General features: G+C 42.9%; 1 long non-coding RNA gene across 1 annotated transcript in view; it reads left to right on the forward strand.

Annotated features, from left to right (window-relative positions):
- The first annotated feature begins 4,269 nt into the window (after positions 1-4,269).
- Positions 4,270-21,454, forward strand: part of LOC120400291 — a 28,293-nt gene continuing 11,108 nt past the window's right edge. Inside the window, exons 1-3 of the long non-coding RNA XR_005595686.1 lie at positions 4,270-4,390; positions 8,953-9,067; positions 11,787-11,879. This is a non-coding gene — a long non-coding RNA (uncharacterized LOC120400291). The remainder of the gene's footprint in view (positions 4,391-8,952; positions 9,068-11,786; positions 11,880-21,454) is intronic.

Here is a 21,454-nt window from a genome sequence, read left to right on the forward strand (position 1 = left end):
GACTGGTTGCATGAGCACCATCAGCATAAGCAGAATGGATGGAGATGCTTTTTCTCCTCCTCATCTCAAGACCAGTATTTCCCTTTAATTCAAGCACCCACAAATCCACCTCACTAGTATGTTGAGGGGGTGGGTACTACTGTTGAAAGGTTGTATGTGGAAAGTATACATTCTGCTAGAGAGAGACTTGAAGCAAAACCTTTGCTTCATTGATCCTCAAACATTGCTGGTGGTTCAGAATTCAAATCCAGTTCCATACTGGAATTTTGCCACTTGCCCTGGTCTTTTTAATGATATGAGGAAAACTCAAAGCCCAGCCAGGGCTGCTGGCTCAGCTGCTGTAGTGAGTCCGCCTTTGAGAAGCAGTAGTTCTCTGCTTGGTGTCCTCCTCTGGATTCCTGATTTTGACCCTGTGACCCTCACTCCCTGTTTTTTCATTAGTTGTCCCCCATGATCATTTGATGCCTGGTCCAGTTGCTCCTCCCCTTCGGCTGGGGGGTGCCCACCCTTCCCTGGTGATTCAATAGGTGCTGTGGTGAGTCAGCTCTCAGGTAGCAACAACCTAGCTGCACTGACTTATCACTCCACCAGTGGCTCCACCCTCAGGCATGCAGCAGCAGCCTATCGCTAAGCAGAGCTTGGTCAGATGACACCCCGCCCCCAGGGGTCAGGTACTTTCACAATCCCACCAAGCTGCAGCTCAGTCTGAGCAACAGCACAAGGGAACCCTCCTGTTGCCTCACCACGCAACAGACTCTTGAGACTCCCAGTCTGCTCCTTCCCCAGCCTTGTCTGAGTCCTGTTACAGTATCATCCCTACCCTACTCCAGCCTCACTCCAGCCCCATCACCAACGCGCTCCAGCCTTGCCTTCACCTACTGATCCTTCCCAAACCCTCAGACTCTGACTACTCAGCTTTGACCTCTGGCCTACACCTGGACTCTGGCTATGGGTCTGATTCTGGTTTGTCAGTGGACTCTGATCTCAGTTTTGATCCCAGCCTGTCCTTAGATCTCAATTCCAGTGCCACCCTTGGCCCAACCCTATACTTTTCTGTGACCTATGCTTCAACCACTAGGCATGATTACCGGAGTCAGCGCCTGCTAAATTGGCTGATCCAAACTCTGATTGGCCACAAAATTTGAGGTGCTTGAAATCCAGATTTGGATTTAAATTTTGTAACTGGAGCCCATTACTGTATTGCACTCATGTGTTTGCATTGTTCTTTATAATATCATGTGTTGGAATCTCCTAGGCCATAGTAGAAACTCTCAGACATAGCCCTCCCCTCAATGGTAGCATACATCCATGTGTAATGGTTAAAGTAGGAAATAACATGTATAATTTATTATGCCCCCATGCTGCAAGGAAGGAGCAGACATGAGAAAGTATGATATATAATAGCCCAGGTGGCCATAATTTATGTGCAGGTACCACAACTTATGCATGTGCAATTATGAAAATTCAAGCTGATGTGTGAATTAATACAGAGGTGCTGACTCCTACTTGGGGGAATGGGCTCATCTTCTCTAAAAGCAAGTCTACAGTAACTCGTGAACTGATTATGCAGAAATGTTTGTGACTATTTGCAGTACTCTTCAATAGAAAGAACAAGGAGATACTATAGCAAACAGAGCATCATTGCTGGCCCATAAAGTATGTTGTCTCAGAGGTAAGGACATTAATGCTAAGGTCTCACTTTAACTACCCATCTTCATATACATGCTGTAAATTCTTGTCCATTACGTTGATTAAGGTGTTGGTTTTACAATAAGGGGCCATTTCTCAAATGTTACTGTTAATGCTTGGTTAACTGCTCTACTTGGATCATATCCTTTCCTACATATCCCTTCAATGTGTCATAAAATTTCAACTTTTTTTGAATAATAAAACAATTTGAAAAGGTGTCTGAAAGATGAGGGCTAGGGAAAGAAAGGAGAGGTGGGAGCAGTAGCTGAAGAGCTAGATATTTAAAAAACCGGCTTACTTCTGCTGCTGCTTTTTAATTACTGTTGTGCAGATGCAGGAAAAATAGTGGTCACTGTTACTCATTGAAAAATGTCTTGTGTGAATTGATGGGCCCTTCTGTGGAGGACTAGGGCCCTCATTCATCTACCTACTTGTTTAGACTCCACCTTGCTGCTATGGAATCACACATTAGAGCCATATGCCAAATCTTGACTCGGTTATTCTTCTCTCCTGTGCTACTGTGCGGTTTCAGTATAGACACTCACACTACCTACGCTGACAGAAATGGTTCTCCTATTGGTGTGGGAAATCCATCTCCCCAAGAGGCGGAAGCTAGGTCAAGGGAAGAATTCTTCTGTCAATGTAGCATTGTCTATGCCAGGGATTAGGTTGGCTTAACTATGTCACTCAGAGGGGTGGATTTTTCATATTCCTGAGCAACATATCTGGGTCGACCTAACGTTTTAGTGTAGACCAGACCCCAGTATGTGTGTTCTGTGCCAGTAGGGAGAGCAGAATATGGGAGCTGAGCTCTGCTGTACAAATCTAAGAGGAGAATTTTGCTCTAAGTCTGGATACGGTGCTCTCCAATTCCCCTATAAAAGCCCTCTGGGGTTTGGGTTGGTGTGCTCCTAGCAGGAAGACATTTTGATGAATCAAGCCCAGCTGGTGTTGCTCTTGCAAATTTATGGGTTTGGGATGTAAACTATAAACCGTGACATTAAGCAACTATATTTGGCTTCAAATACTTCTTCACCTGAGATGGAATAAAGCCACGAACTCTGGATTTGAATCTGAAAGTCCTCAGGGTTTGAGGAGTTTGGGATAGGTGTTCTGGTTCAAATCCTAATCAGGGTCCAAAGTGTCAGGGGGTTCAGAATCTATGTTCCTGATTGGACTCATCCTTACACTGAGCTCTTTGAGCCTTGTTCTGATCTCACTTAAATCAAGAATAACTCCACTGAAGTATATGGAGATAACTAGATATAAAACTAGCCTACATGAGATCAGCATCAGGCCCCTTTTTTTTTGGAATTAATGTCAAGGACAGCTATTTTGGCATATTTCAGGTACCTTTTCCAAAAATAGGGATGGTCAAAGACAGGTGAGGAAATTTTCTGCTTGAACTCTTCACTTTTCTCTTCCCTCCAGATCTCATTTTCCTGTTCATTTTTTGGTCTTCTTTTACTTTTTTACTACAGGTTTTTGTCTGATGGTGGTAAAGTGCTTTAGTTAACTAAGCCTCACAACTTGCCTGTGAAGTAGGCAAAGCAATCACTGCAGCCAATTCTTGGGTGGGAGGCAGCAACACTATATAATAATTTAGGGTATGTACTGTATAATGTGGAAACTTCAGGGAATATTTAGGTAGGCACTTTGTATCTACCTGCATTAGAATTTGGCCAAGACACTGTGGGTAATACCTCTTCTCTCGTGAAAATTGCCCTGGGATCTTTAATTATCACAAGTGGCCAGGAGCTTGGTTTCACAGATGATTCAAGTTCCTTTTATATCTCTTCCAGCTGCTGCTGAGTCAGGAACCCACAGTGCTGAACTAGCTTTCTGAGATGCGCCACCTTCTTCCAGTGCATGAGTCAGTGAGATTTTCCATGGTGCTACTTCAGTCTCGTGGCAGGGTAGTGGCCTAGCAGCTCTTAATAGATGAATTTAAAGTCAACAAAGAGCTGGAAAATGTGAGTATGGGAAATTACAGGACTTTTTGTCTTTGAGCCCACAATTTTCTGGCCACCCTCCTCCTGGTTTTGTTTCCCTCTCTGTTTAGTAACACTGGCTCAAAATGTGCACAGTAAATGGAAACATGTTCTAACCCCTCTAGACTCCAGACTGCTGCCTGTATTTCCTTTCCACTCATTCTTTGGCTCTGCTGGCTCTGGACTTTGGTTCTGAAGTGGAGCCAGCACTGCTGATGACAGGAGGACCAGATTAGTCACCACATAGAACAGATCCAGGCATAGAGTCCCTGGCTCTGCAGTCTCTGGCATCACTACAGAGCTCTGCTGAGGGGTGGCCATCCTGCCACCCAGGCAATGAGTGTTTCAGGAGGGGTCTTTTGCTGCCAACACCTCCACTCTGGCAGGAAGCCATCCAGCACAGAACACTTTGCTGGGGAGCAGGAGGGCTCATAGACCTCACCATTATGGTTGGAACCTGACAGAGGGGGCACCCACCCACAGGATCCTTTGCTAGATAGGCAAGAGGTCCCTGACTCCCAAGAATCCTCTAGTTGGCAAGAGGGATCTCCCCACAGTATCCTTTGATGGACTGGATATGCTGAAACCTCCTTCTGGATATGCTGAAACCTCCACCAGCATTCCTGAAGTCAGGAAGTACTTCACTGAAGAGGAGGAAGACGCCATAGAGGAACAACTTTTGGGCCTTTTGTGCAACTGTAACACTGAAGGTATGATTTTTTTTCATTTAATATTGTATTTATAATATTTTCTTTAGCAGTTGCAGACTTGTAGTGAATGATGTATAATAGAGTCAGGGATTCAGGATTTGTTCCTTTTACCATTTTTTCCATTTCCTTTAGTATCATCTGCAAACCAAAGTTTCCAGATAATACTAAACTGCTCAAGATAGTTAAGACCAAAGGAGACTGTGAAGAACTTCAAAAAGAGCTCACAAAACTAAGTGATTGGGCAACAAAATGGCAAATGAAATTTAATGTGGATAAATGTAAAGTAATAATTTAGCTACAACTAATCAGGAAAGAGATCTTGGAGTCATTGTGGATAGTTCTCTGAAGACGTCCACGCACTGTGCAGCGGCAGTCAAAAAAGCAAACAGGATGTTAGGAATAATTTAAAAAGGGATAGAGAATAAGACAGAGAATATCTTATTGCCCATATATAAATCCATGGTACGCCCACATCTTGAATACTGCATACAGATGTGGTCTCCTCATCTCAAAAAAGATATACTGGCATTAGAAAAGGTTCAGAGAAGGGCAACTAAAATGACTAGGGGTTTGGAATGGGTTAGGACTTTTCAGCTTGAAAAAGAGGAGACTAAGGGTAGGTCTATACTTACCGCGCAGGTCAACGTGGAGAGTTCAACTTCTCGGAGTTCGAACTATCGCGTCTAATCAAGACGCGATAGTTCGAACTCCCCATGTGCTCCGGTCGACTCCGGAACTCCACCACCGCGAACGGCGGTGGCGGAGTCGGCCTTGGAGCCGCGGACTTCGATCCCGCGGCGTCAGGACGGGTAAGTCAGTCGAACTAAGGTAGTTCGACTTCAGCTACGCTATCCGCGTAGCTGAAGTCACGTACCTTAGTTCGACCCCCCTGCCCCCTTAGTGTAGACCAGGCCTAAGGGGGGATATGATAGAGGTATATAAAATCATGAGTGGTGTGAAAAAAGTGAATAAGGAAAAGTTATTTACTTGTTCCCATAATATAAGAACTAGGGACCACCAAATGAAATTAATGGGCAGCAAGCTTAAAACAAATAAAAGGAAGTTCGTCTTCAAACAGCACACAGTCAACCTGTGGAACTCCTTGCCTGAGGAGTTTGTGAAGACTAGGACTATAACATGGTTTAAAAGAGAACTAGATAAATTCATGGAGGTTAAGTGCACTAATGGTTATTAGCCAGAATGGGTAAGGAATGGTGTCCCTAGCCTCTGTTTATCAGGGGGTGGAGAGGGATTGCAGGAGAGAGATCACTTCATCATTGCCTGTTAGATTCACTCCCTCTGGGGCACCTGGCATTGGCCACTGTCAGCAGACAGGATACTGGGCTGAATGGACCTTTGGTCTGACCCAATATGGCCATTCTTATGTTCTTATGTACCTATTATTTTGTTTGGAGGGATGGGGAAGAAGCCAGACAAGGGATAAAGTAATTTTTGGCATCTTTATATAATGACATAAAGTACTTATTTTCTTATTCATTTTTTATCTCTGGCATAGGGTACATATTTCTGAATATTTAGGCCTGGAAATCTCCATGGTATTTGTGGTTCTGCCATTCTGTAGTTTGGCCCCTGAGAAATGCTTTCATGTTTAAGATGTTAGATCAGTTGAAGTTAGTTGTAAGAATTCTCTGTCAATCCTACAATAGGCACTTTGTTTCCATGCCAACCAATAAAAATAAATATCTTAGGACTTCATGATTTAGTTGTGGTTTAGGTCCTGCTTTGAGCAGGGGGTTGGACTAGATGACCTCCTGATGTCCCTTCCAACTCTGATATTCTGTGATTCTATGATTCAGAATACTTCTCACTGGACAAAGCTTTAATTAATTATTGCAGGCTCATGAGGGGAAGAAAGCACTTTTAACAAAGAGGCTCCACATTTAAAAGAAGAAAACAGGTTCATGCTATGTAATTTGGCCTGGCCATGCTATAATACAGATGTTAAATAAAGCCACATTTGGGCTGAGTCTACACTGACTATTTAGAGATGTCTCCTCTTATTAAACTCAGATTTTTTACCACTTTGCTGTCTAAACATGCTCAGAGTAGTTCTCAGATTAAATTAAATTAATTAATTAAGCAAATTAAAAAAACAAAACGTAGTGCCAAAACCCAAATCTTTGAAGTTACAATTTAATTTGAAGAAAGAAAGGAGGAACTCTCTTAGATTCTCAGTCCATAGGCATTTTGGGCCAAATTCAACCCTCAGACACACAACCAAAATCTCCATTAACTACAATAGGGCCTGCAGCTACACAGCAGAAGGTGTTATGTAGCATTAGTTAAGTCCTCTAGACATGTCTTTAATTTACAGCATGTTATTCATGGCTCTATGAAGAGGAAGCAGGATGCTTACACATCACAGAAGAATGGAGAACCAGAGTGATTTTTCTTCCCCTTATCAGCCCATAACTTCAAATGCATGTTGGTCTAATCCAAATCGTGAGTGATTACTGGGGATTTTAAATGAAGTATTCAAACAAGTTTATCTGTCTCAGTCAGTGATTGTGCTTTTGATAGGTGAATGTTGACAGACAATATTCCTTCTACAAAGGAACTTGGGAAAGGAAGAGGGATAGCTACTGGCAACTAGTATATTGTGCTGATACCTAGTATCAGAAATGTGGTGTAACATATTTTAGTCTGCTTCTATCTGCAATTAAAGGTGAGGCACTAAATGCAGAACTCTTGTTTGAAGTGAACTCCCCTCTTTAGATAAACATTATAGCATTGAGTATCATGTATAGTGGCATTTATTGAAGGTTTTGCAAACATTAATGTACTCTTGTAAGACTAGCTTAGTGATGTGCTGTGCTTCAGTTCATCCAGTGCTTATAGATTTTCTCTGTCTTTGTTTGATCAGGTAACACATATATTGGTGTGTGTGTGTGTGAAGAAATAATTGTGTGTGTATATCCCCTTCCCTCACAAGATGGGCGAAGTTGTGAAACAATATGTAATCCAGTATCGCTCTGATTAGCCAAATATGTGTGACTGAGATATTTTTCCTTTTACTGGGGGAGGGGGAGAGAGGGAGGGAAAGGGGGTATACTTGATTTAAAGAAACATTTATATGCATATCAATAAATATATCTGCAAGCTACTATCTTCAAACACTCAAGCACATGCTTAACTTTAATCACACGAACAGTCCCATTGGAGTAAAGTTAAGCATATCCATAAGTATTGGAGGGTCAGGGATTATATCTATACCAATGGCTACATGAATGAGTCTGAATATATAGACAGATTACATAAACATATGTGTGCACAGTATGTAATACTGTATTTTTTTAAAGGCTGCCAACTGTGCTTTCTGATGTAGGGTCTAATCCAACTCCCACTGAAGTCAATGGAAAGGTTTCCACTGACCTGAATAGAAGCTGGATTAGGCCCCTAATATATTTTGTTTAGTGGTCTCTCAGGTCTTTTCCCCTGTCTTGTAAGGAATTACTAAAATAAATCATTAAATATATGCAGAATATTCAATTTCTTGCCTGTCTCAATTGCTTTAATTTGAGGAACTGTATTAGGGATGATGGCTAACAACACAACTGGCCTTAGTGTAATACGAATTTTAAACATCAGAATTTTTCAAATTTAAAGTGAGACAGAATAATATAAGGAGACGAATCTTTATGGAAACTCTTAACCAAAAGGCCCAGTTTCATTCCCAGCCATACTGCTAGGAACTAGAGTAAGACATGACATTAGGGCAGAAGAAGTGTCATAAGGCCAGAACCAATAATAGTAAAAGAGTATATAATTAACAAGACATAAATATAATTACAAATACATCTATATATTTTAGGATGTCCCATCTCAAAGTATTCAAGACACTGTACATCAATAATAAAATATTAAGGAAAAAGTTTAAAAATACATGAATGTTTAAAACCAATATCTTCAATGGGGATTAAAAGGCAAGCACTGCAATTATTTATACAAATGAGTATAATCCTACAGTTGTTTTTATGGGACAACTTCCACTAAAGCTCATGGAAGTTGGATCTAGTCCTGAGAAAGCACTGCAGAATTTGGCTGGGTGGTATTTGTTGTTCAGAGGAAGGATATTATAGTGTTACATGCTAACCCTAAGGGTAAAATCAAATTAATATTACAAAGAAGGCCAGTTTGACTTTTCTGTTTACACTCGCCTATAATACAAAAACAAAGACGCTGGATTAAAAATAATAAAATTTTGCACTGATAGAATGTCTTTCATCTGATCATCTTAAAGCACTTTACAAACATTACGTGTACGGAGGCACCTCCATCCAAATCACACTACCAATTTTTCGGTCTCGCGCACCATCACTCCTCCCCTGGAGCAGGCCCGAAACCTCTTCATCTTATATTAGCCTGCTACCTCCCTCAGGTGGCAGCCAGCTAACTTTCTTCCCACTTGTATGCATATTTTGTAGGCCCACATCTCCCACTGGGGTCTTCCAGTGGTAGAAATTTCCTCTTAAGGGAAACTGGAAGGACTGCTCTCCTTTAGATGATAGGAATGACTATTGCCCATTCTCTTCTTTTGGCAGGTCTGCTATCCCAAATTTCCAGTTCCAGAGGCCTATCAAACAACTAGCGTGAGGGGCAGTGCCTGCTCCCTGGGTGGGAACTGGGCCTGGTGGCTGCTCCTGGAATATCCCAGAGGTCAGTAGCAAGTTTTCTGCACTTGGCACCAAAGTAATAATGGGTGGTAGGGTAAAGGGATGACAAGACTTGTTTCCTAGTGGGAAGAGGGACATATTTATGCTCAGAAATTTTTGGAGATTTTTGTTGAGTACGGTACCAACCTTTACAAATTCTGCTTTATCCCTGGCACTTAACAACTATGACTAAATATTTACTTTAAAAAAAATCTCCCTTTGCAAAGTGTTAGTACTCACAGTGCCTTCTCTTAAAATCACAGCAGCTAGAGTTTATGCCACAAATTGGCAAGAAAGATTACCTCTCTGGCTACAAGATGAACCACACTTGCTTGCTCAGAGTAGCAGGTTCAAAGCACTAGCCCAGCTGTGGAGAGTTAGTTCCCCACAGAGTGCTACAGAAAAGGGGAGTGCTATGAGGAATTTTGGCTGAGTTGGAGAGGGAAGAACCCATGGAGGGTGGTGGCTCTGCTTGGGACATTCTGTGGAATTTGGCAGGAATAAGCTATACTTTAGACTTGACTGAAGCAAGTGATGCCTTATATGTTTAGGCTCAGAGAGGAGCCATAACAAGCCAGGGCAAGATCCAGGAAGCATGATCTTTCCATTACAGCTCTTGGTCCTTGCCTTTGAGTGAGGGGTGGAAAGCTCTTTGTATGCTTTTCTCACCGTGCTGTTCCCCAATACCAATATACTCACACTAGGCTAGAAATGATCTTGCCTTTGATTTGGATTTTGGCTGAGAGGAAACCCTGTTATATTTTTGTTCGGCCTGTAAAGGGGCACAATATTCTTTTAATGTTTACTCTTCTCTTTTACAATGAAGCACATAATAAAAATGTTTAAACTCCAGTAAAGAATGCAAAATCTCTTCTGTTCAAACTGGTCTCTCACACATGGGAAAGACCTGTCAGCTTAGTCTAGTGCCTTACCCTCTGCCCCTTGTTAGCACAGAACTGTCCTTCACAGGGTATTTTCTATTGCTTTGTTCAGTCTAATTTTTATAAATGTCTAAGGGCTAGTCTACACTTACGAGCCGGGTCGACGCGGTGAGTTCGACTTCTCGGAGTTCGAACTATCGCGTCTAATCTGGACGCGATAGTTCGAACTCCGGAAGCGATAGTTCGAACTCCGGTACTCCACCACTGCAAAAGGCGGTGGCAGAGTCGACCTTGGAGCCGCGGACTTCGATTCCGTGGCGTCTGGACGGGTGAGTAGTTCGAACTAGGGTACTTCGAATTCAGCTACGCTATTCACGTAGCTGAATTTGCGTACCCTAGTTCGACCCCGCTTCTTAGTGTGGACCAGCCCTAACAGATCTCAGTGCTGGCAAGTCTCTCTCTAATGTCATTCCACTAATGCATAATACAGAATACTGGCTCAAACAATGGTAGACTTTACAAATTGAAATGGCGTTCCCTTTGTTTTCCTCTTATCTGTAGTTGTTAAAAAACATTGATTCTTATCCTTGCCTTAGCTTCATTGATCAGTGATGTTATTAGAAGCTAAGCCAAATGAACTTTGGCCCAGATCCACAAAGGGACTTAGGTGCCTAAGTCTCGAGCCCAGGTGCCTAAGTCCCAGTTTGGCTTTACTGCGATCCACAAAACTCCTGCTAAACCTAGTAGGTACTGTCCTAAACTCACTTGGTGCCTAAATTTTCAGGGGTAAAAGTTCCCTTGGTGCCTATGTTTCTGCCTCTGAGCATGTGGGCTGCTACCTCCTTCTAGGCACTCAGATGCTTATCTCCTGCCTGAGCCTCAAAGCAATCCAGGAACCAGTGACTCAGCTGCCTAAATTGCAGGCAAGGCCCACTCTGGAGGGTGGCTTCTGAGCAGATTTACCAGAGTGCAGCTCCCATTCACAATCTAGCTGGAGGGGGTACCCACCTTGTAACTTTCAGCCCACTGGGTAGACCACTCACCCGGGATGTGGGAGAGTCAAGTTCAATTCTCTTCTCTGCCAGTGGGAGAGAAAGGATTTGAACAGGGGGTTTCCCACCTCTGAAGAGAGGGCTCTAAACACGAGGCTAAAACTCATAAGGTGGGCACCCCGTACTCTTTCTCTGGCCAGTTCGTGTGGAGTGAGGGAGGTATCTAACTCATTTCTGTAAGATATGTCTTAGGCTCCTAAACTGCCTGACGTTTGCACATGGCTAAGCAGAGATAGGCTCTTCCTTCCAGCCTAGATATAAGCACTTATCTGAAAGAGAGGGGAGGGGATTAGCAATCACCCCTGTCATTGGCATCTTCCATTGACTAGCTTAGGCAGCTCTGGGATTAGTGTACTAGCTTTTTGCGGATTGCATTCTTAGGTGCCTGTCTCTCCCTATTCATTGTATGGGGAGCCCAGGTGTCCAACTTAGCTTTGTGGATTGCAGTGTTGTTCCTTTGATTTTTCTAGGCGCCTAAAAGTTAGGCTTTGGGGGTTCTATTTTTTAATTTCATCTTCTAAGACCAAATTCTTCTGCTTTTTCATTTGTTCACATTTCCAATTTTAGGGGCTTCATTTCTTCATTTAGTAAACTTGAAGAGTTTCCTTTAATTAATTTCTAATGCTAAACAACATCTTGAGCTCATTTTGTCAGAAACTGCAGAGTTGCACTGTACCATTTAGCAAGGGAATGCCACATATGTGTGATTAATACACAACACTTTCAGTGACCCTATTTGACTCCTTTTTCTGAATATTTAATGTATCTAGCATTGTCTTTCAATTCTCAGATGTCGTAAAAGTCAAGAGATCATAACACATGGTGCTTCATCTTATTAAATGAGCAAGAATATATGAAAAACAGAACTTCAAGATATTGTACAGTAAGTACAAAAATAAAGTACAATTTCCTAGCCAAAGATATGGGTTCATTTTCTCTCTGTCTCTTTTTAACATTCATCTTAAATCTGGCAAATAGAAATATCCTGAGGCAATGACAAGATGGGGTCAGGGAGAGAAATGTATGTTAGAAAGAGCTGGCAGGATATCAGCAGAAGGGGAATGGAAAGCAAAGGCACAAAGAAATGACATGCTGAACTAAACACATATAAATCCATACATGCACCAAAATTCCACTCAGCATTAAGATTCTTATGCACGAGGAACAACAAAGCCAAGGGAACAGGCTGACATATCCCAGCCCCTGTTGGTTAGGCCCTTAAATAAAACACTGTCTATGTTAATGTGTCAAGTATCAGAGGGGTAGCCATGTTAGTCTGGATCATGCATCTGACAAAGTGGGTATTCACCCACGAAAGCTCATGCTCCAATACGTCTGTTAGTCTATAAGGTGCCACAGGACTCTTTGCTATGTTAGTGTGATCAGCGCTTGTAAAAAGTTGTGTTAACAAAACAACCCTCCCACAGCAAAACCAAAAACAATAAACCTGTGTAACCATCATAATGCGTAGCACTGTTCACCCAAGTGGCCATACTATGTCATTGTCTTTACTTTTATCTTCCCCAACCCACGCAACACAATCCTGCAATGTCATTCAGGTAAAACTGTTGGTGAAGGCAGTGGCGAGATTTGCCTGCTGCCTGCATCAAATGTGCAGGACTGGGCATTGTGTTGTCATCTCCAATTTTTTTCTTGTAATTTAGGGCCAATTTGTTATTACTGTTCTATGCCTTCCCCAAGCAGCAGAGTGATTGTATAGCCTGTATATCCTCTAGGACAGTGCAGCTTTCTCCCGTGGTGAGCTAAGCCTGTATGTCAAACTGGTGGGTAGGAATGTGTTTGAGGAACTGCCTATTTCCTACTACTTATCACCACTTTTGGGGTGCTGTATTTCTTGGGGAGACAAGAAGGCAGCAATTCCTACACTGAATGCAGGGACTGCAACTGTGGGTAGCCCATAAGCAGATGTTGTAAAGAAGGAGAAGGCTCCTTGCACCCTGCCCTGCTGCCAGAGTGAGTTACAGTCTGTCCTTTATATGGTAATCTCTTTGGAGCAGGGACTCTCTTTTTATTTGTTTTGAAATTAAGTAAAACACCATGGAAATAATTGGCACTATATAAACAATGCACGATAAAAGCACTATGCTAAGGCAGTGGATCAATACAGATTAGCTATAAATATACAGTAATTCAACAGCCCCACCTCCAGTTACAACATTACATTTCCTTCTGCACTTTCCCATTCAAGTACTTCACAGGCCCTGCTTAGTTTATCTGACTTGATTAGATCTTAAATGAGTATGGCTGCTTAGCATATGTGATATGGTCACAGCTCAAAGAAGTTTGACTGCAGACTAGGTTGCATTATTTCATCACTGTCATTCGTTGCTATTCTTATCCTTTGTGTAGTTAGGTGAGCTGACTCAGTTAGATGCTCATGGTACCTTGTGAGTTATTACCCTAACATGTAAATATATATGTGTGCACCCTTCCTTTATCTGGGGTATGTCTGTGCTAGAAATGCAACAGAGGCACAGCTGCAACACCTGTAATGTAGACACTTACTACAGCAAATGGAAGGGGTTCTTCCATTGCTGTAGTAAATCCACCTTTCTGAGACCTGTGCTATGCTAGAAAATTAAGTCATCTTAACTATGTTGCTCAGGGGTATGAAAAATCCACACTCCTGAGCAGCATAGTTAAGCCAACTTAACCCCCATTGTAGACAGCGCAAGATCAGTGGAAGAATTCTTCTGTCAACCTCCCTACTGCCTTTTGGGGAGGTGGATTACCTATACTGACAGGAGAACCCCTCCCGTTGGCACAGGTAAGTGTCTACACTGAAGCATTACTGTGGTGCAGGTGCAACTGTGTTGCTGTAGAATTTCAAGTGAAGACAAACCCTGACAGGTGGTAGAGTTCTTCCATCAACCTAGCGGTGTCTACACCAGGACTTATGTTGGATTAATTACATCACACAGGCCCTGTGTGATGTAGTTAAGACGACCTAACTTTGTAGTATAAACCAGGGATCGGCAACCTTTGGCATGCAGCCTGCCAGGGTAAGCATCCTGGTGGGCCGGGCCGGTTTGTTTACCTGCCGCGTCCTCAGATTCAGCTGATCGCAGCTCCCACTGGCCGCGGTTCGCCGCTCCCGGCCAATGGGGGTGGCAGGAAGTGGTGGCCAGCACATCCCTTGGCCCATGCCACTTCCCGCCACCCCAATTGGCCTGGGACAGTGAACCGCAGCCAGTGGGAGCTGTAATCGGCTGAACCTGTGGATGCGGCAGGTAAACAAATTGGCCCAGCCGAACGGGGGGATTACCCTGGCGAGCCGCGTGCCAAAGGTTGCCAGTCCCTTCTATAGACTGACCCTTAGGCCATGTCTATACTATGGACCTTACAGTGGCACAGCTGTGCTGCTGCAGCTACACCACTGTAAGATCTCCTGTGTAGCCACTCTATGCCAGTGGGAGAGTGCTCTCCCGCCAGCATAATTAAACCACCCCTAATGAGTAGCTGTAATTATGTTTGTGGAGACGCTCTCCTGCTGACATAGTGCTGTCCACAACAGTGCTTTTGTCAGTGAAACTAATGTTGGTCAGGGGTGTGTTTTTTTCACACCCCTGTCTGACAAAACTTGCTGACAAAAGTGCCAGTGTACACAAAGCCTTAGTTTCATTTCTCAATTCACCTTTGTCCTCCCCATTCCACTCAGCACAATCCTGCATGTTATTTAGGCAAAACGCTTGTTGAAGTCAGTCTACCACTAACAAGAACATCAAGACAAAAAGTGAAATCCTGGCCCTACTGAATTAAATCACAAAATTCTCACTGACTTTAATTAAACTAGGATTTCACCTAATGTGTAAAAAGCATTAAGGAGGGCTATTTGTCATGACAAAATCATGAATCCTCAAATAAGGCTATTTTACAGATATCTTTTTTTCTTAGCCATTACTAAGTACCTCAATGCATTTTAGGCTTCAGTGTCATTACAAAATGTAAATTAATTTAAGTTAAACTTCCAAGAACAACAGACCAAAATATAATTAGAGACAGGCAAAAAGCATAGCTAGTATAATAGGTCTAATTCTCTGAGACAGCCACCTAATAAACATATATTTTATCAATAGTCATTTTAATAATGTGTTGTGCTCCTGGCATAATCCATCTGTTTAATAGGAAAAAATAACTACAAGTACCCGGTCTAAAATATGAACATTTTAATACAGAGTCATTTTCAATAGCAGCTGTCCAAGTCTGTGAAAATACATTTTTGCACGTTATATTTAGAATATGAACTGTGTTTTGCGTTCTAAATTATACAGTGTAAATCACTGATCAGGGTAGCTAACTCGTATTAGGTAACTTGGGTTAAAAAAGCAGTGAAGACACAGCAACTCGGCTTTTAATTTGGGCTAGCACATTGAGTTCAACGCTGTAATGCCTATTGGCTTTAATTCAAGCTGTTAACACGAGTTGCTGTGACTTTACTGCTATTTTAACCTGCATTAGCTAATGCAGATTAGCTAACCTGAGTTAAGAAGACGATTTATTCTTTGTAAATTTGTATGGTCACAATGATCTGTCTCTGGCTCATAACTTGCAGGATCGGGGCATATATTAAAGTCTCCATATGTTACTTGACAAGGGAGTTTTAGAAATATAGATTCTTTAACCAGATTTCTTACTGTCATGAGCATCTGAATGATTGTTCTGAACAGAGCTAATATGGTCTGTTTAGGAAATGTTATTGTGTGGTGGCAAGCCCCATGGAATTGTTGGATCAATGTTTTAGGACCATAATTGGCCTTGACTTGGATTTTCAATGGGGGGTTAAAGATGTTAGACACCAAGTCCATTGGGTGCCTAACTTAGGGTATGTTCCCACATAAAATGCTACAGCAGCACGGCCACAGCTACGCTGCTGTAGCCCTTTAGTGTAGACATTACCTACAGTGACAGGCTAGGTTCTCCTGTCGGCATAGGTAATCCACTTCCCCAAGAGGCCATAGCTAGAGCGATGGAAGAATTCTTCCATTAACCCAGCATGAGCTACACAAGGGCTTAGGTCAGTTTAACTACGCAGCTCACGGATGTGGATTTATCATGCTCCCAAGCGATGGAATTATGCAGATCAAATTTTTTAGTGTAGACCACGCCTTCTTTAAGTCCTTTTGAAAATCCATACCTTTAGCTCGATATGCGCTCATTATTCCAAAGGATTTTAGAAAGTTCTCCTTAGAACTACACAAAATGAAGCAGTTGCGTCATTACAGCCCCCTGTTGGAATGTTCCTTTGTGCACCGGAGTATCTGCCCAGTCCTGGAGGCACCATCTGGCAGAGCTATTCCGTTAAATTAACAGCAGTGAAGGGCACATGGAATCCACATTATGCAAGAATGGTCTGGAAACCTTTCAGTTTAAACGATTAAGCTGCTTTGAGTTGTGTTACATGAGGATTAAAAAACCCTTCAAACTCCTGCACCTTGTTCTGAAACAATCTTTTTTTTTATTGTTAGAGTCATATTTAATAACAGATTTTTTGTTATAATGTAAAGAAATATGCGATATACTCCCATTTACCCAAAAATTATCTGAACCACTGCATTATCCTAATACCTTCCTTGTCCTCCAGCATGAGATATATGGGTTACATGCTGCAGAGGGCATGTACATAAGAACATAAGAACGGCCGTACCGGGTCAGACCAAAGGTCCATCTAGCCCAGTATCTGTCTACCGACCATGGCCAATGCCAGGTTCCCCAGAGGGAGTGAACCTAACAGGCAATGATCAAGTGATCTCTCTCCTGCCATCCATCTCCATCCTCTGATGAACAGAGGCTAGGGACACCATTCTTTACCCATCCTGGCTAATAGCCATTTATGGACTTCACCACCATGAATTTATCCAGTTCTCTTTTAAACACTGTTATAGTCCTAGCTTTCACAACCTCCTCAGGTAAGGAGTTCCACAAATTGACTGTGCGCTGCGTGAAGAAGAACTTCCTTTTATTTGTTTTAAACCTGCTGCCTATTAATTTCATTTGGTGACCCCTAGTTCTTGTATTATGGGAATAAGTAAATAACTTTTCTTTATTCACTTTCTCAACATCACTCATGATTTTATATACCTCTATCATATCCCCCCTTAGTCTCCTCTTTTCCAAGCTGAAGAGACCTAGCCTCTTTAATCTTTCCTCATATGGGACCCTCTCCAAACCCCTAATCATTTTAGTTGCCCTTTTCTGAACCTTTTCTAGTGCTAGAATATCTTTTTTGAGGTGAGGAGACCACATCTGTACACAGTATTCGAGCTGTGGGCGTACCATGGATTTATATAAGGGCAATAATATATTCTCAGTCTTATTCTCTATCCCCTTTTTAATGATTCCTAACATCCTGTTTGCTTTTTTGACTGCCTCTGCACACTGTGTGGACATCTTCAGAGAACTATCCACGATGACTCCAAGATCTGTTTCCTGACTCGTTGTAGCTAAATTAGCCCCCATCATATTGTATGTATAGTTGGGGTTATTTTTTCCAATGTGCATTACTTTACATTTATCCACATTAAATTTCATTTGCCATTTTGTTGCCCAGTCACTTAGTTTTGTGAGATCTTTTTGAAGTTCTTCACAATCTGCTTTGGTCTTAACTATCTTGAGTAGTTTAGTATCATCTGCAAACTTTGCCACCTCACTGTTTACCCCTTTCTCCAGATCATTTGTGAATAAACTGAATAGGATTGGTCCTAGGACTGACCCTTGGAGAACACCACTAGTTACCCCTCTCCATTCTGAGAATTTACCATTAATTCCTACCCTTTGTTCCCTGTCTTTTAACCATGTATATCATGCTGGGGGAAAAGGAAGGGATTCAAATACTGTAATCTTAGAATCATAGAAGGTTAAGGTTGGAAAAGACCTCAGGAACTCATCTAATCCACTCCCCTGCTTAAAGCAGGACCAACCCCAACTAAATCATTCCAGCTAGGGCATTGTCAACCCGGGCCTAAAAACCTCTAAGGATGGAGATTCCACTACCTCCCTAGGTAACCCATTCCAATGCTTCACCATCCTCCTAGTGAAATCGTTTTTTCTAATGTCCAACCTAGACCTCCCCCACTGCAACTTGAGCCCATTGCTCCTTGTTCTGTCCTCTGCCACCACTGAGAACAGCCTAGCTCCATCCTCTTTGGAACCTCCTTTCAAGTAGTTGAAGGCTGCTATCAAATTCCCCCCCCCCCCGCGCTCTTCTCTTCTGCAGACTAAATAAGACCAGTTCCCTCAGCGTCTCCTCATAAGTCATGTGTCCCAGCCCCCTAATCATTTTTGTTGCCCTCCGCTGGACTCTCTCCAATTTGTTCATATCCCTTCTGTAGTAGGGGGGGCCAAAACTGGACTCCATACTCGAGGTGTGGCCTCACCAGTGCTGAATAGAGGGGAATAATCACTTCCCTCGATCTGCTGGCAATGCTCCTACTAATACAGCCCAAAATGCCATTGGCCTTGGCAACAAGGGCACACTGCTGACTCATATCCAGCTTCTCATCCACTGTAACCCCTAGGTTCTTTTCTGCAGAACTGCTGCCTAGCCAGTTGGTCCCAGGCCTGTAGTGGTGCATGGGAATCTTCCTTCCTAAGTGCAGTACTCTGCACTTGTCCTTGTTGAACCTCATCAGATTTCTTTTGGTCCAATCCTCCAATTTGTCTAAATCACTCTGAACCCTATCCCTACCCTCCAGCATATCTACCTCTCCCCCTAGCTTAGTGTCATCTGTGAACTTGCTGAGGGTGCAATTCATCCCATCATCCAGATCATTAATAAAGATGTTGAACAAAACCAGCCCCAGGACAGACCCTGGGGCACTCCGCTTGATACTGGCTGCCAACTAGACATTGAGATGTTGATCACTACCCATTGCGTCCGAAGATCTAGCCAGCTTTCTATCCAACTTTAGTCCATTTATCCAATCCATATTTCTTTAACTTGCTGGCAAGAATACTGTGGGAGACTGTAACAAAAGCTTTGCTAAAGTCAAGGTATATCACGTCCACCGCTTTCCCCATATCCACAGAGCCAATTATCTCATCATAGGAGGCATTCATGTTGGTCAGGCATGACTTGCCCTTGGTGAATCCATGTTGACTGTTCCTGATTACCTTCCCCTCCTCCAAGTGCTTCAAAATGGCTTCCTTGAGGACCTGCTCCATGATTTTTCTGGCAACCGAGGAGAGGCTGACCAGTCTGTAGTTCCCTGGATTCTCCATTGTCCCTTTTTTAAAGATGGGCACTATATTTGCCTTTTTCCAATCATCCGGGACCTCCTCCTATAGCCATGAATTTTCAAAGATAATGACCAATGGCTCTGCAATCATATCATCCAACTCAGATGCATTGCATCCAGCCCCATGGATTTGTGCATGTCCAGCATTTCTATACAGTCCTTAACCTGGTCTTTCACTACTGAGGGCTGCTCACCTCCTCCCCATACTGTATTGCCCAGTGCAGCAGTCTGGGAGCTGACCTTGTCTGTGAAGCCGAGGCAAAAAAAGCATTGAGTACTTCAGCTTTTTCCACTTCATCTGTCACTAGGTCCCCTCCCCCTGTTTAAACTCACCGAAGATATTTCTGTTAAGCCAAACTGGTCGCCTGCCATATTTACTGTTCTTTCTGCACATCAGGATGGTTTGTTCCTGTGCCCTCAATAAGACTTCTTAAAATATAGCCAGCTCTCCTGGACTCCTTTCCCCCTGATGTTAGCCTCTCAGGGGATCCTGCCCATCAATTCCCTGAGGAAGTCAAAGTCTACTTTTCTGAATTCCAGGGTCCACATTCTGCTGCTCTCCTTTCTTCCTTTTTTGAGGATCCTGAACTCGACCATCTCATGGTTACTGCTGCCCAGGTTGCCATCTACTTCTACTTCCCCCACCAATTCTTCCCTGTTTGTTAGCAGCAGGTCAAGCGGAGCACAGTCCCTAGTTGGTTCCTCCAGCACTTGCACCAGGAAGTTGTCCCCAACACTCTCCAAAAGCTTCCTGGATTATCTGTGCACTGCTGTATTGCTCTCCCAGAAGATATCAGGGTGATTGAAGTCCCCCATGAGAACCAGGTCCTGTGATCTGGAAACTTCTGTTAGTTGTCTGAAGAAAGCCGCGTCTACCTCATCCTACTGGTCTGGTGCTCTATAGCAGATGTTCACCACAACATCACCCTTGTTGCTCTCGCTTCTAAACTTAACCCAAAGACTCTCAACAGGCTTTTCTTCAGTTTCATACTGGGCCTCTGAGCAATCATATTGCTCTCTTGCATGCAGTGCAACTCCTCCACCTTTTCTCCCCGCCTGTCCTTCCTGAACATTTTATATCCATCCATGACAGTGCTCCAGACATGTGATTACACCATCAAGTCTCTGTTATTCCATGCACATCATAGTTCCTTGACTGTGCCAGGACTTCCAATTCTTCCTGCTTGTTTCCCAAGCTTCTTGCCTTTGTGTAGGAATCAGGAGGCATTCCCTGTTGCACCCTCCTCCTTGTGTTTCCTCCTGGTACCCAACTGCCCCACGTATCTCAGGGCTTAGGTCTCCATCCCTTGGCGAACCTAGTTTATAGCCCTCCTCACTAGGTTAGCAATCCTGCCTGCAAAGATGCTCTTCCCTCTCTTTGTTAGGTGGATCCCATCTCTTTCTAGCAATCCTTCTTCCTGGAACAACATCCCATCTCCTAGGTGCTACGATAATACAAATTAATACAAAACAAAATTACTACCACTACTAATTGTTTATTTAAATTTCAGTGTGGATGAGGGAGGAGAGAAAAGTGCAGACAGTGATGGATGGGGAAAGGGGAGAATGAAAGACTAAAAACCTCACATAACTGGAAAGTATCAATGAAGACCCAGAGAAAACAATAAAATTTAATTGACTAATAACCAACCCCTGTAATGTTTTTATTATCAAAGAGCATGTGGGATAAAGAAATGATAGCAGAGACAGGTGCAGAATTAGCATCCGTACAGGTAAAGGCAGATGAGGCAGAAACAGCAGAGCCAGAGACAGATGCTGAAATGGCAGCAGTAGCATCTCTTCAGTCCACACACTGAAACCACACATCAGGGGGTTGGGCTTTGCTCCAGGCTCTTTCCTGTAACATTCCATCATCTCTCATTTGCTGCAAGTTAGTCACCAAGCTGTGGAACATCCCTGCTGCAAACTGGGTGAGGAAAAGAGCAAAGCCAAAGAGGAAAAAAGGCTTTTTTTGTGACTTTCCCTTTCTGAACTTTGTTAGAGATGGAGACTGAGCTCTGTCACAGATTAGTGGCCTGTGACAGCGGTTTGGGAGATAAACATTCTCTGAGATACAGAGCACTAAGATATAAAAGGAAAGAAAAAAAGGAGCTGTAGTAGATTGGGATAAGGGAAATTATGTATCTGCCTTGACAGAATAATAAAAACAGAAAAATGTCCATTTTAATTGAAGTTGTCACCT

Source organism: Mauremys reevesii, linkage group 3 (assembly GCF_016161935.1).
Source record: "Mauremys reevesii isolate NIE-2019 linkage group 3, ASM1616193v1, whole genome shotgun sequence".
NCBI lineage: Eukaryota > Metazoa > Chordata > Testudines > Geoemydidae > Mauremys > Mauremys reevesii.